Source organism: Biomphalaria glabrata, chromosome 5, assembly GCF_947242115.1.
Source record: "Biomphalaria glabrata chromosome 5, xgBioGlab47.1, whole genome shotgun sequence".
NCBI classification, from domain to species: Eukaryota; Metazoa; Mollusca; class Gastropoda; family Planorbidae; genus Biomphalaria; species Biomphalaria glabrata.
In genome coordinates, this window is record NC_074715.1 from 38603744 (window position 1) to 38617561 (window position 13818).

The following is a 13818-nucleotide window of genomic DNA, read 5'->3' on the forward strand; positions in this document are numbered from 1 at the left end:
CGACATTGCAGAGTCAAACACTGACACACAGGGGAGGTGTCCCGAAAACTGAGTAACGTCACTGTAGGTAATTTTATGTGAACTAACTCATACAAAATATCATTTACGAAACCGATAAATAGGGACTGAGTCTATTTATTTCCTACAAACATAGTTTCATTATTGCTTCAATAGTGGAGTTTTTTTGTTTTTTTTTCAAGTAAAGTACATATACAACTGTTTCTTGTTACAGTAGAAAGGGGTAAACAAGGAGGAGCAACTAGGACATGACTATGTTCGTTTATTCAATTTGAATGCGCGTTTTACGCTCACTGTACAATAATGTTTGGATGCTTCAGAATATGTTTTGAATCTTTTAACAATGCAATCCCGAAATGTTTCTACTTACCATATTAACAACATTTAGCACTAGGAGACCTTGTTTTTTTTGTTTTTTTTTTTTGTAGAATTTGATAACCATTAACAATAAACATTACTTTCAGTCACATGTGGTCATGACAGTTCACTTAGTATGATGTACGATGCCTGGCCGTGTGGTATGTGCTCTGGACTGTCGTTCCATTGTCACGATGGTCCCAGGTTCGAACCTAGCTCTCTACCATCTCCACGTTCTGATGGAGGTTAGGCCTAGGATGTAATTATCTTCAATCTGAAGGAGCATCCAAAATTAGGTAAAATAAATAATCTGAACAGCCTTCAGTTAGTATTAGTATTGCAAACTAAAGAATACAAGACTACAGAGCAGGAGTCCAACTTTCAGTGGCTTCTAGTTCCCTAGAGCTAGGCCGACCAATAACACAAGCCGTTGTGGGGTCAATATGGGGGCGCTCTCACTCAGCGCCAACACAATAGGTATTTAATACACAGATGTAATTGAACACTTTAGAGTTGACTGTGGCGTGCGATCGGTTGTAAATAGCAGATATCAACTGAATAGATTAGCAGGAGATCACTGGCCTATCCATTTTCTTTCCTAGATTTTCTTTCATACTTTTCTTACTGTCTTTATTTACTCTTTTCCCTCTTCCACACTCTCTCTTTTTCTCAATGTTTTTCTCTTTATCTCTTTCAATCTTTCTCATACTTCTATCATTCTCTCCTCCCTCTTTTTCAACACTCACTCTTTCTCTCTTCCTTTCCATTTCTCTTTTTATTTTGTGCTCTCTCGTCTCCCTCTCTCTGCCTTCTCTTCCTCTCTCTACCTTCTATTCCTCTATGCCTTCTTTTTCTCTCTCTGCCTTCTCTTTCTCTCTCTACCTTCTATTCCTCTGTATGCCTTCTCTTTCTCTCTCTGCCTTCTCTTTCTCTATTTCTCCCTATCTCCCTCTGTCTTTCTCTCACCAACAAATGACAAAGTTTTTCTATTTATAATTTCTCTTTCTTTTCATTAATTGTTGTTCTCTTTGACACTCTCATCCTATTTTCTTGGCACAGATTCCCGCATTGCACTTTATCCCATCCCCTAGTCTGTTGGACTGTTGGGGCACCACACAAGAACTGTCTTTTTTTCTCCATTCCTGAATGTCCTTTGCTTTGATCGAATTTCATTTCTTGGCAGGTCTGTCCATTCTTTGATGTTGTCTTCCATCGCTTTGTCTTCTTCGTCATTTTATTTTTCCTGGTACTGTTCCCTGAAGGAAGATATTTGCAAGCCCTGTGGACCTTGTGATGTGGCCATAGAGTTTATGTTTTTTTTACAGCGGTTAGCAGGTCGTCGGGTGTCCAATCGCTGTATTTATTCTGTTTCTTATCGCGGTCTTTGTGACACCTTGGATCTTTCTGTAGCATCTTACTTTTATTATATTGCCATATTGCCAAAGTTCTATTTATTTTTTGTCCTCTTGTACTTCCATAGCTCTCCTTCTTTGAAACATTCTTTGCCTGATCCTAAATCACTAACTTCTTCCCTAGTCACATAACCATTCTGTACTGACATCACTTTCTTATTCCATAGGCTAGGACTAATTCGCACAAGTGCAACTTCTACTGTAGTACCATAAGAGCATGGAATGGGTTCCCTGAATCATCCAGAAAAACTAATGAGTTATCAGAGTTTAGGTCTCTAATAAACATCCACAACTAAATTACAATATGGATACGCTTGGGACGTAATTATCTTTAGTTTTGAAGGTCTGTCTTCATGCTATATGTTAGGTTTAAAATAAGAATGCATAAGAAGTCATCAAATTAAATACCTTCTAAACTTGTAATAACATTAAAATGTTATAATTATTGACAATTAGCTCTGCGTTATTAACGAAATGTTAATTCCCATTTTTCTGTTCACATAGCTCCAATGACCATATGAGATATGGATAAGATTGTTTCGATTGGTTTTTGAGAGATTCCATTATTTACGCTCAAGTATGGCTTGCTTTGTCAGGGGAGGAGGGGAGGGAAGGCATCGCTCAGAAGACCTCACTCATTTTGTTCAGAGGTTTTAAAATCCATGTTAAACGAATCTCTTTTTTCGTTGCTTGTGGTTTAAAATTTGATGTCCAATATGTCTTCTTTCCTGGCAGACATGGACTCGCAACATTTCGTGGGAGACATGGACTCGCAACATTTCGTGGGAGACATGGACTCGCAACACTTCGTGGGAGACATGGACTCGCAACACTTCGTGGGAGACATGGACTCGCAACATTTCGTGGGAGACATGGACTCAAAACACTGGTATATACAAGACAAAACTTCGAGGGGCCCCGCGAGACCCACAGCCCAACGTGCTGGACTGGACACTAATCGGAGAAAACTCTTTTTTCGCGTGTCCAAGAACGCAACTGAGCCAACTCGTCTTTATAAACAATATGGAGAACTGACATTATTGCGTGCTAAAAGCAAACCCATTGGGATATAAAGATGTCTTTAGAATGGAGACATTTATAAGAGTGTAAGGGAACGGGTGGGGGGGGGGGGGGGGGAGGAGGAGGAGAAAGGAAGGGGAGGTAAGAAGAGTGTCAGAAAATATTCATGAATTTTATGAGATTTTAAGAAACGCGTTTTGTCATTTCTTTTTTCTTTTCCCAAGAAAAGTGAGAAAAAAAAAGAGATGCTGATAAATGATAAGTTAAAAAAAGAATTAGTTAGTGTGTGACTTTCTGTGTACGTTAAATACCTAATTGGCCTGAATGACTACGTTTACGTCGAGACTACAACTTCTAGTACACTATCTATCAATAAAATCAATCTAATCTATATAATCTATCGATCTATATCATTATACAATCTAAATACCCCTGTCTGTGTTTCAATCCATCGAACTATAAGTTTCTGCCCATCAAATAGACAAAAACAGTAGAAACACTCGGATTAATTGGGCACGGGATTGACCGGATAATCGAATGCCGAATATTATAAACGGTCCATTTCACCAAAAGTATAAAGAAAAATGTAAATGAGGGTATCGCACCATAAAATTCAAGTACAATTATAGTACAATATACAAGGAGAACAAAGCATTGTACGTAGTAGTCTCCCATTATTGTAAGAAATAATCGCTGACCTTTAGCTGCACATCAGCAAGACCACTTCAATACCGTACTGTAAAGGAAGACCGGATACTTGACGTTCGGCTGACCATCTATACCAAAGCCCTAGTTTACCTGACCTGTGTGATGAGTACTCTACTATACGGTATTGAAACATGGTCAATCTACTCTTGGCAGGAAAAAGCTGAATATTTTCCACCTCCGATGCTTAAGGTGGATTTTTAAAATATGGTGGCAAGATAAAATATCCCAAGAAGAAGTCCTGCGAAGAGGACGTCCGCGCTGTTATCAGACTTGGCTGGCTTGGTCATGTTCACAGAATGCACAAGGTCGACTACCACAAGACATTCTGTATGATGATCTAATAGAAGGCAGGAGAGCTGCTAGTCACCCGATCATAAAATATACTGATGTATGCAAACGCGACATGAAGCTCTTCAAAATCAACATGTGCATGCCTTTAATTTGGTTTTGCCTACACAATGGACATTGGCAAGTGTCAAGCCACACCCAAATGATAGTGCTTTCCAGAGTGATGTAATTGGAAAAACACTTACAAAAGAAATCACTGAACTTTTCTACTGCAACGTTAAGCACAAAATATATGACATAAAATGCATTCCGATACTGTCCCACTTTATTTAAAACTTGCATTCTTTTTATTCTCGACTGCTTAAGCAGCATTTGGTTCCTCTCATGCCACGTCACCTTCAAGCCTAAGAGGACGCTATTAAATAAGACTTTCTAGCGCTGCTTTGACCTCGACAAATAATCAATAGGAGATGGGAGAATTTTGCTAAGGCCATGAAATGTTCAGATTGAATTCTGGGCGGTGAAAAAAAAGCCAACAACAACAGAACCATAGAATAGTATTGTCTAAACTTTTACCACTGGATACCCATCTCTTAAAAAATATATCCAACCACAGTTCATAACACTAGTATTTCAATGCACTAAGATTTCAATGCACTAAGATTTCAATGCACTAAGATTTCAATGCACTAAGATTTCAATGCACTAAGATTTCAAACCGTTCAGATTTCAAAGCAATAATATTTCAGTGCATTAAGATTTTAATCCATTAAGATTTCAATACACTAAGATTTGAAGCTCTAAAATTTCAATGTACAAAGATTTGAACACACTAAGATTTCACTGCATTAAAATTTCTAATCACTTAAAGTCTAAAATTTCAGTGCACTAAGATTTCAGTTCATTTTCAAAGTGTCTGGTTTCTAAATTGACAATGGCTGTCATTTTTAACGGAAACTTGGTTGGCCACCCTGTAGGTCTCAGATTCTGCTCTGGAAATGAAACTCGAGTAGATCTAGAGACTTTGGTGTTATTAAACTGCTTTTTTTTCAGCCTCGTTTCGAAAACGAGTTTGGGTTTGGCCAACGGAACTTTTACTTTCGCTTGTTAGAAAACAAAAACCGAAAAACAAACGAACCCAGACTTAACCACACGTAGATCATTCAAAGTCAAAACAAACATAAAAATGCACCTTCATGATGCAAAGAAAAAACAAAATCTCTTCCATAACTAGACCATGAATTTTGTTTTAGTTTACCATTGGAACACTTTTCACAAGAATAACTCGAATCAGACACACACTTACGAGATAAGAGAAACATACAAGAATGAAGATGAAAACGTCTCGAAGCTAATTCCCCTTGTGCCCTCCCCTCCCAATAAAGACTTATGTGTAGAGACCGCCCACTGACCATCTCAGTCTCAGGCAAGAAATGGTGTCGGGGGGAATGGACGGGCAAATGACGCACCAGAAAAAAAAAGGTTGAGTACGACTTTAGAGAAGGAACGTGTGTGTGAGAAAGGGAAAGAGAGGGTGGGAGGGGGACCAAGTGGGGGGGGGGAGGTATGGTAACTAGCGCCCATAAAGTGGGGGTAGAGACCAGGATTGAGGGTAGGGCAGATTTGGTCAATGCGCTACTCTTGGAAATGACTCTCAAATCAATAGTTGTGTAACTTGAACTAAACAATTTCAAAGGAACGCTTTGAACAACAAATATGTTCGTTTACTTGATCAGCCCATAGACTGAACATTAAGTTAGCTGGACATTTAAATAGGACTACAAGACTGAACACTAAGTTAGCTGGACATTTAAATAGGACTACAAGACTAAACACTAAGTTAGCTGGACATTTAGATAGGACTACAAGACTGAACACTAAGTTAGCTGGACATTTAAATAGGACTACAAGACTGAACACTAAGTTAGCTGGACATTTAAATAGGACTACAAGACTGAACACTAAGTTAGCTGGACATTTAGATAGGACTACAAGACTGAACACTAAGTTAGCTGGACATTTAGATAGGACTACAAGACTGAACACTAAGTTAGCTGGACATTTAGATAGGACTACAAGACTGAACACTAAGTTAGCTGAACATTTAGATAGGACTACAAGACTGAACACTAAGTTAGCTGGACATTTAGATAGGACTACAAGACTGAACACTAAGTTAGCTGAACATTTAGATAGGACTACAAGACTGAACACTAAGTTAGCTGGACATTTAGATAGGACTACAAGACTGAACACTAAGTTAGCTGGACATTTAAATAGGACTACAAGACTAAACACTAAGTTAGCTGGACATTTAGATAGGACTACAAGACTGAACACTAAGTTAGCTGGACATTTAAATAGGACTACAAGACTGAACACTAAGTTAGCTGGACATTTAAATAGGACTACAAGACTGAACACTAAGTTAGCTGGACATTTAGATAGGACTACAAGACTGAACACTAAGTTAGCTGGACATTTAGATAGGACTACAAGACTGAACACTAAGTTAGCTGGACATTTAGATAGGACTACAAGACTGAACACTAAGTTAGCTGAACATTTAGATAGGACTACAAGACTGAACACTAAGTTAGCTGGACATTTAGATAGGACTACAAGACTGAACACTAAGTTAGCTGGACATTTAGATAGGACTACAAGACTGAACACTAAGTTAGCTGGACATTTAGATAGGACTACAAGACTGAACACTAAGTTAGCTGGACATTTAAATAGGACTACAAGACTGAACACTAAGTTAGCTGGACATTTAAATAGGACTACAAGACTGAACACTAAGTTAGCTGGACATTTAAATAGGACTACAAGACTGAACACTAAGTTAGCTGGACATTTAAATAGGACTACAAGACTGAACACTAAGTTAGCTGGACATTTAAATAGGACAACAAAACTGAACACTAATGACCTATTGTGCAGCTAGTATGTGTTTACTTATAGACTGTATGGAGTTGCTCTGTCTGTCGATAAAAGTCTACTACACGGCATAGAAAGTCAAAGAGTCTAAAGCTAGGTCTTAAGATTGTACTTTCTAGGAGACAAGGCCGGAACAAAATGGAAAATTACTTTGTGGCAAACAAGATCAATGGCTATACATTTTTTTAAAGATAAAAAAAATTGTATCCTGATTTTGCGTCATTGGTTATCAGGGTATCATGTGGACAAAATACACCCAATGTGCTTGCTAAAACTGTCACAAATATGAATTTCCTAAAGTTGGAATGCCAAAATATTGCTAGTAAAAATTATAACGGAATAGACTTAGAAGAGGGGGGGGGGGAGCGCTATGTTGGAATTGAGTTTCAGAAAACATGCATAAAAAATGGAACTATCATGCAATGATATTCCTATTAAAATAAAACGAACAGGTCAATGAATATATTTCTAGAGTATTGATTTCACCAATATAATCAGGGGCGTGGATATGTGCAAGGTTGGTCGTAGGGCTTTGGTTAGTTAATTAATGCTCCTTTTACAATGAGAGAGAGAGAGAGAGAGAGAGAGAGAGAGAGAGAGAGAGAGAGAGAGAGAGAAACAATAAAAGAGGCGAAAGAGAGATTTAAAGAGAATGTTATGGAAATAGATTCTCTGTAGTTCTCTACACGTTGTCTGTCCGTCTTAGATAATACAGTGGTGTTGTGAGATTCTCTAGCAAATGTGTTCTTCTAAATAAACTGAAATCTAAAACAGTACTTGAAATAATGTAGGGTAATATTTATGCTACGCTTTATGCTTAAAAAAATTGAATCCAGAATAAATGAAATACGCACATATAAGTGAAAATATTTTACAATAAGTTTTGCCAGTTTAAAAAACATTCCGCGCCATATCATGATGAGACATCTAGATCAGATAGCACTTATTGTAGGTGGTCTAATGTGTTGGCTACCTTAGCCAGATAGTTTTCGATGGCTCTCAACAGGGATGTTTCATTATTCTCTGGCCTGCATTCACACCGCTGTTCTTTTTGCAACATGAAAATAATAAAGACTTTTAGCAATCCATGATCAATATTAATAAAGAAGTCTCTAAAAATTGAATGGAAGTACTAATATTATCGATTATTGTCTGAATGTAGCATTCTCTAAACGCCTGGAGTTATTTCCCCACTGGTGTATTCTCTAAAAGCCAGGAGTTATTGCCCCACTGGTGTATTCTCTAAAAGCCATGAGTTATTGCCCCACTGGTGTATTCTCTAAACGCCTGGAGTTATTTCCCCACTGGTGTATTCTCTAAAAGCCATGAGTTATTTCCCCACTGGTGTATTCTCTAAACGCCATGAGTTATTGCCCCACTGGTGTATTCTTTAAAAGCCATGAGTTATTGCCCCACTGGTGTATTCTCTAAACGCCATGAGTTATTTCCCCACTGGTGTATTCTCTAAAAGCCATGAGTTATTGCCCCACTGGTGTATTCTCTAAAAGCCAGGAGTTATTGCCCCACTGCTGTATTCTCTAAACCCAATCAGTTACCACACTATTGTAATTTTCCAAGCACCACAATGTATTGCCACAATGCTCCATTTTCTAAATTCATTATTAATTTTCATACATGGTGTAAAACTAAAAATATCGAGCATTTAGGTGTCTCCGGTGTACAGACTACAGGAAGTGTTGAGAAGCTAGGTGTTTTTTTTTAACGTCTCTGATCATTTTTGTGTGCCCAGTTTTAGCAGTGCAGAAATACATTTTCCAAGTTCTTCCATTGGTAGCACAAAATGATTTCAAAAGAAAGGAGGCGTCAGACTTTCACGCTAGGACTTCAAATGTATTCAAACATAAATGGGCAACTAACTAATGGTAAGAGAGACGGTTTGATAGGAAGATCTCTAGCCATTCAGATAGTGTTTATACTAGAGGCTCAATTCTAGTCTTTGTAGTTGGCAACACGGAAGTTCAATTGAGCGTCCTTGACATTGCTTAGTTAATCGTGAAACTTAAGTTAAAGCTCTAGTGCTAAATTTTCAAAACACTGTGCTGCTACATTTAAAAAATCAGTTACTGCCCTAGTGATGCTACATTTTAAAAAATCAGTTACTGCCCTAGTGATGCTACATTTTAAAAAATCAGTCACTGCCCTAGTGCTACTACATTTAAAAAATCTGTTACTGCCCTAATGCTGCTACATTTAAAAAATCAGTTACTGCCTTAGTGCTGCTACATTTAAAAAGTCAGTTACTACCCTAGTGCTGCTACATTTAAAAATCAGTTAATGCCCTAGTGCTGCTACATTTAAAAATCAGTTACTGCCCTAGTGCTAAATTTTCTACACAGTTACTGCCCTAGTGCTAAATTTTCTACACAGTTACTGCCCTAGTGCTACATTTTCTACACAGTTACTGCCCTAGTGCTACATTTTCTAAACAGTTAATGCACTAGTGCTACATTTTCTAAACAGTTACTGCTCTAGTGCTACATTTTCTAAACAGTTAATGCCCTAGTGCTACATTTTCTAAACAGTTACTGCCCTAGTGCTACCATTTTCTACACAGTTACTGCCCTAGTGCTACATTTTCTACACAGTTACTGCCCTAGTGCTACATTTTCTAAGCACCCATCTTCCACCCCTTCTTCTCTCCTCCAGCTTCCCTCTACAAGAGTGGCGCCCTGGTCAATAAACCACAGTGTTCCGTGAGGAGCTCTGGGATCGCACAAAGTGGACTGATCCAGTTGGATCCGCCTATCGGCTAACGTGAGATCTATATTTAGAAGCTTGCACGAGAGCCATAGGCGGAGATGTCCAGGAGACAAATACAAAAATGGACGGAAGAACACATCAAGGGAATTAATCCGCTTGAAAGTGAAAAAAAACAACAAAACAAACAAACTTGCTTTTCGAAGTCATGATATCCAAGATAATGTTTGTAAACTTGATATACGATATATGTTATACATGGATTTGTTTTAACCTGACTAATAGATAAGTTAGATGTGACAAGTATGATTTGATAAGTTATACATAACACGTTAGATGTGACAAGTAAGTTATATTTGACAAATAAATTCCATAAGTTTTATGTGAACAGATATTTATAAGCATGAGCAAACAAAAAATGATAAACTGTGAAGGATAATCTTTGTTGACAAAATCCATTTCATACGATATATACAGACAAGGCTTAGACCCTCAGTACATATATCTTCAAGAACTTCAGTACATTGACCCTTAGTATACCAACCCTCGATACATAGGCCTCCAGTTCATATATCTTCAAAACCTTCAGTACAGACTCTTTATACATAGATATTCCGTTTATAGACCCTTAGAACATAGGTCTTCAAGATCCTCACTGCAAGGACCTCCAATAGGTTCGAACCCTGCCCGCTGCCATCCACCCTCGTCCTCCGTGAAGTTTGGGCTAGGAAGTAATTATCTTTACAATCTGAAGGAACATGCGAAACATTGAAAACATTTAACAAACAACAAACATAGGTCTTCATGTTTAATTGTGTTGTCCTCAAACATGGCAAGTAAAGATACCTACAAACTACTGATACATTCCTTCATGGTCCGTTTAAATAATTTAGAAAAAAAATCATCTTACTCGAAAGGCATTTAAAAAGAAAAGCTTTTATCTGAACTTAATTTAAGAAATAAAATTCACAATCATGATTTCCATCCTTGAAGTATTTTGTCTTGAAAACAGAACGGAAGCGACGTGTTGAAAATTTTAAATTGGACAAGAGTATCACCATTAGTCAAATCACTAAACCTAGAGATACTTCAGGACAGAAAAATAACAAGTAAAGTAGTTATAATACATAAAACACTAAACCATAATTTACTAATAGAAAACCAAAACCTAATGAAATCCTTCAGACAGACACAAAGATAGAGTCACATTTCTTATTCCATCTACTAGGAGACAATCGTACAAGAAATGCTCCTTCTTCCCTAGTGCTATTAGAAAATGGAATGGGTTGCCTGAATCAGCCAGGAAAACCAAAGACTTAGCAGAGCTTAAATCATTGATTAACAAGCATGACTACATTGATACATCAAATGCATAGAATTGTCTTCTTTATTGAAGTAACGTCTGTAATTTTAAATATATATAAAGAAAACTTACCGAAAGCCTCTAAGCTTCTAGCGGGTCATTTTGTCTCGTGTCTATTGTTTGGAGTATACCGTTCTAGCATTACCCACCGGCTACGGACGTTGTATTTTTTCCAGACTATATATAGTATATTTTGTCATGGACTCATTCCTTTTTTTTTCAAATAAATATAACAATAAAAGCCCCGCAATTAAACTATTGCCCCCATACATTCCTTAGGCCCGTGAATTCTAGTATTACGTTTAATTGGAATGTCCCATAACTTCGGGTATCCCTTATCTTCCCCCTCCTCAGGCACCACCCTCCGCCTCAAAAAGTAGTTCTTTTCTGCTCTCTGACTATTCTTGTGCTATTCCACAATCGAAATATTTGATTAGTTATTCTGCGTCTCTTTTTACTTATTATTACATCTTACAAATTACTTCGCTGTAATTCGCCGCAACGCACCACCTTTTTTTTTGCATTTTCAATAAAATTGACCGCATTTGAAAGCTCCCCCTTCTGGCACGTGAATTCTAGTATCTGCTACGTTAAAGTGGAACGGCAAGCTTTAAAACGCTCTCCTATACACACTCACTACTGTCCTATGAATTCTAGTATCACCTCCCCCAACCCCCAAACCATTGCTCAAGTGTTTGCAACTAAATCTGAGACTTCACAGACATTCCTTCTTCCCCGAAAGCATTCAATGGTTGTCCACTTGAAAGTAACATCGGAACTAGTCAGCTGCTGCTGTTATTTAAATCACACACGAGTCCATGGGGGCCAGCCCTCAACATCACTCTCATGACTTTTGGGATCTATTATTATCTCCTTACTTTCATCTCTCCACACCTGTCCCATGACTGACATAAAAATATGATTTTTTTAATTAAATGTCCACAATATCAAGTTACGCACCAAGGTTTGTGATATAAAGTTGCGCACCAAAGATTGTTATAGAAAGTTACACGCCAAAAAGAGTTTAAATAGTAATTGAAAAACGGATTGAAACTGAGAATATAATTATGATTACAAAGCTTATATCAACTCACTACTTTTTAAAAAGTCATCTTTTTTTTTCTGTTGCTTGTTTCTGAAATTTAAACGCTGCGGAAATAACTTTTCGTCGCGATGGTTCTGGTTTAAACCTTTCCCCCTGCCACCCCCTTGCCGTTTTGAAAAACGGCTAGGACTTGATACCTTTTTATTTCGGTAAAAAACTTTTGAAACCTTTCAAGTCTTAAGACATGTTTTTAATAGCAACTCCAAATAATAATCACCCAAGGAGAAGAAAAATATTCGTAACATGATATGGAAAACATATTTTTAAAAAATTGGAACGTCTGTAATTAAAAAAAAATTTTTTTTTTCTTCAGAAACCTAGAGCCATTCTCTTAACTGACTCATTTATGTCACTTCCGGTGTCTTATCCGTGCGAGGGTGTGACTTGAGAGTGTGAGAACTGTGTCACCTTAAATTACCAACGTGACAGAAACTAGCGCCTAGCTCTTCCCACCATAATATTGATACTTGGCACCATAGAACTCAAGTCATTATCCCAATTATTTTCCTCTGACTGCCGAGTAAATATTTTCGAACTTTAAACACTTTTTTCCAGGCATTTTATTTTTCTACCCTACGTAATGGCTTAGTGACGACAAATACATGCAAGACTTCAGATTTGTGTTTCTGTGAAAATCGAATTTATTTGAAATGTATATTTTCATGCCTTGGATTGGTGACAGAAAATAAATTTTAATGGGCTAAATGACCTGGTGGGGGGAAGGGGTGCGAAACATGGCCTTCGTTTGTAGCAGGATACATCTCTGTTAAACGTAAAATCAATTTTGCAATAATTAGAAAAACTTGTTTTCTTGTAAACATTGTACATTATTTTTAGATTGTTTTTTTTTATGGTTATTGTTTATTTTAGATAAAGTTGAGATAAAGTTGAGATAAAGTTGAGATAAAGTTGAGATAAAATTGAGATAAAGTTGAGATAAAGTTGAGATAAAATTGAGATAAAGTTGAGATAAAGTTGAGATAAAGTTGAGATAAAGTTGAGATAAAGTTGAGATAAAGTTGAGATAAAGTTGAGATAAAGTTGAGATAAAACTGAGATAAAGTTGAGATAAAGTTGAGATAAAGTTGAGATAAAGTTTCCATTTCACTGTTTCATTTCAATCCTTAACATCCAAACAAATCTCGTACTCGTTATTGCTCCCACATCCCGGATGAAGTTGAAACTTTAATTCATGCGTTGTCTTTGACAATGAATAAATGTAATAAAAAATAAATTATTATTTAATTAATTAATTAATTATTTTTGGTTCCTATAGCAAAGTGGATGTATATCTTGCAGTTTTGATAGATGGCAGTAATTGTGCGGTTATTTCCTTATATAAGCTTTGTTTTTTTTAAAAAGTGTCGATTGTTCCTTCTTGAAAATAAAAGAATGTAAACATCTTCTTGTCATTCTAGCCGCCATTGACACGTTCTATCACGTGACATTAAGGAATGAACGGAAAGGTTACAGGTTAAAAAAACTAATAATCTGACACAATCTAGCATTAGTCATTTGGATTGAAATAATTGGATTCTACTTGAAACATGAAATTTACCTCTATATAAATATTCCTAAAATAGGCATACTCCTATACTCCTGGGATGAAACTGTGGAACGTACGGATCTATTAAAAGCAAGATATCAGGCCAACCAGTACAGCGCCGCACTGTGCGAGTGTCAAAATGGTCACAGAACTTTGAAGGCGGTGTAAGAACTGCACCGGCTAGGACAATATTTGCTCGCGTTCTAAGTAGTTCCGAGACGAGCAACAAAAGAGTTCTTAATGCCCCGAGAGAAAGCGCCAGGAATCATTCCGTCTTTAGTTCTTGCTGAGGAGCCAATTATTTGTTCAACGGACGCCCACATTAATTGGTCAACAAAAT

At 37.2% G+C, this 13818-nt stretch overlaps 1 protein-coding gene across 3 annotated transcripts in view; it reads right to left on the reverse strand.

Annotated features, from left to right (window-relative positions):
* LOC106059239 (potassium voltage-gated channel protein Shab-like) overlaps positions 1-13818 on the reverse strand; it is a 316180-nt gene that overhangs the window by 89098 nt on the left and 213264 nt on the right. The gene's annotated exons all lie outside the window — the stretch shown is intronic.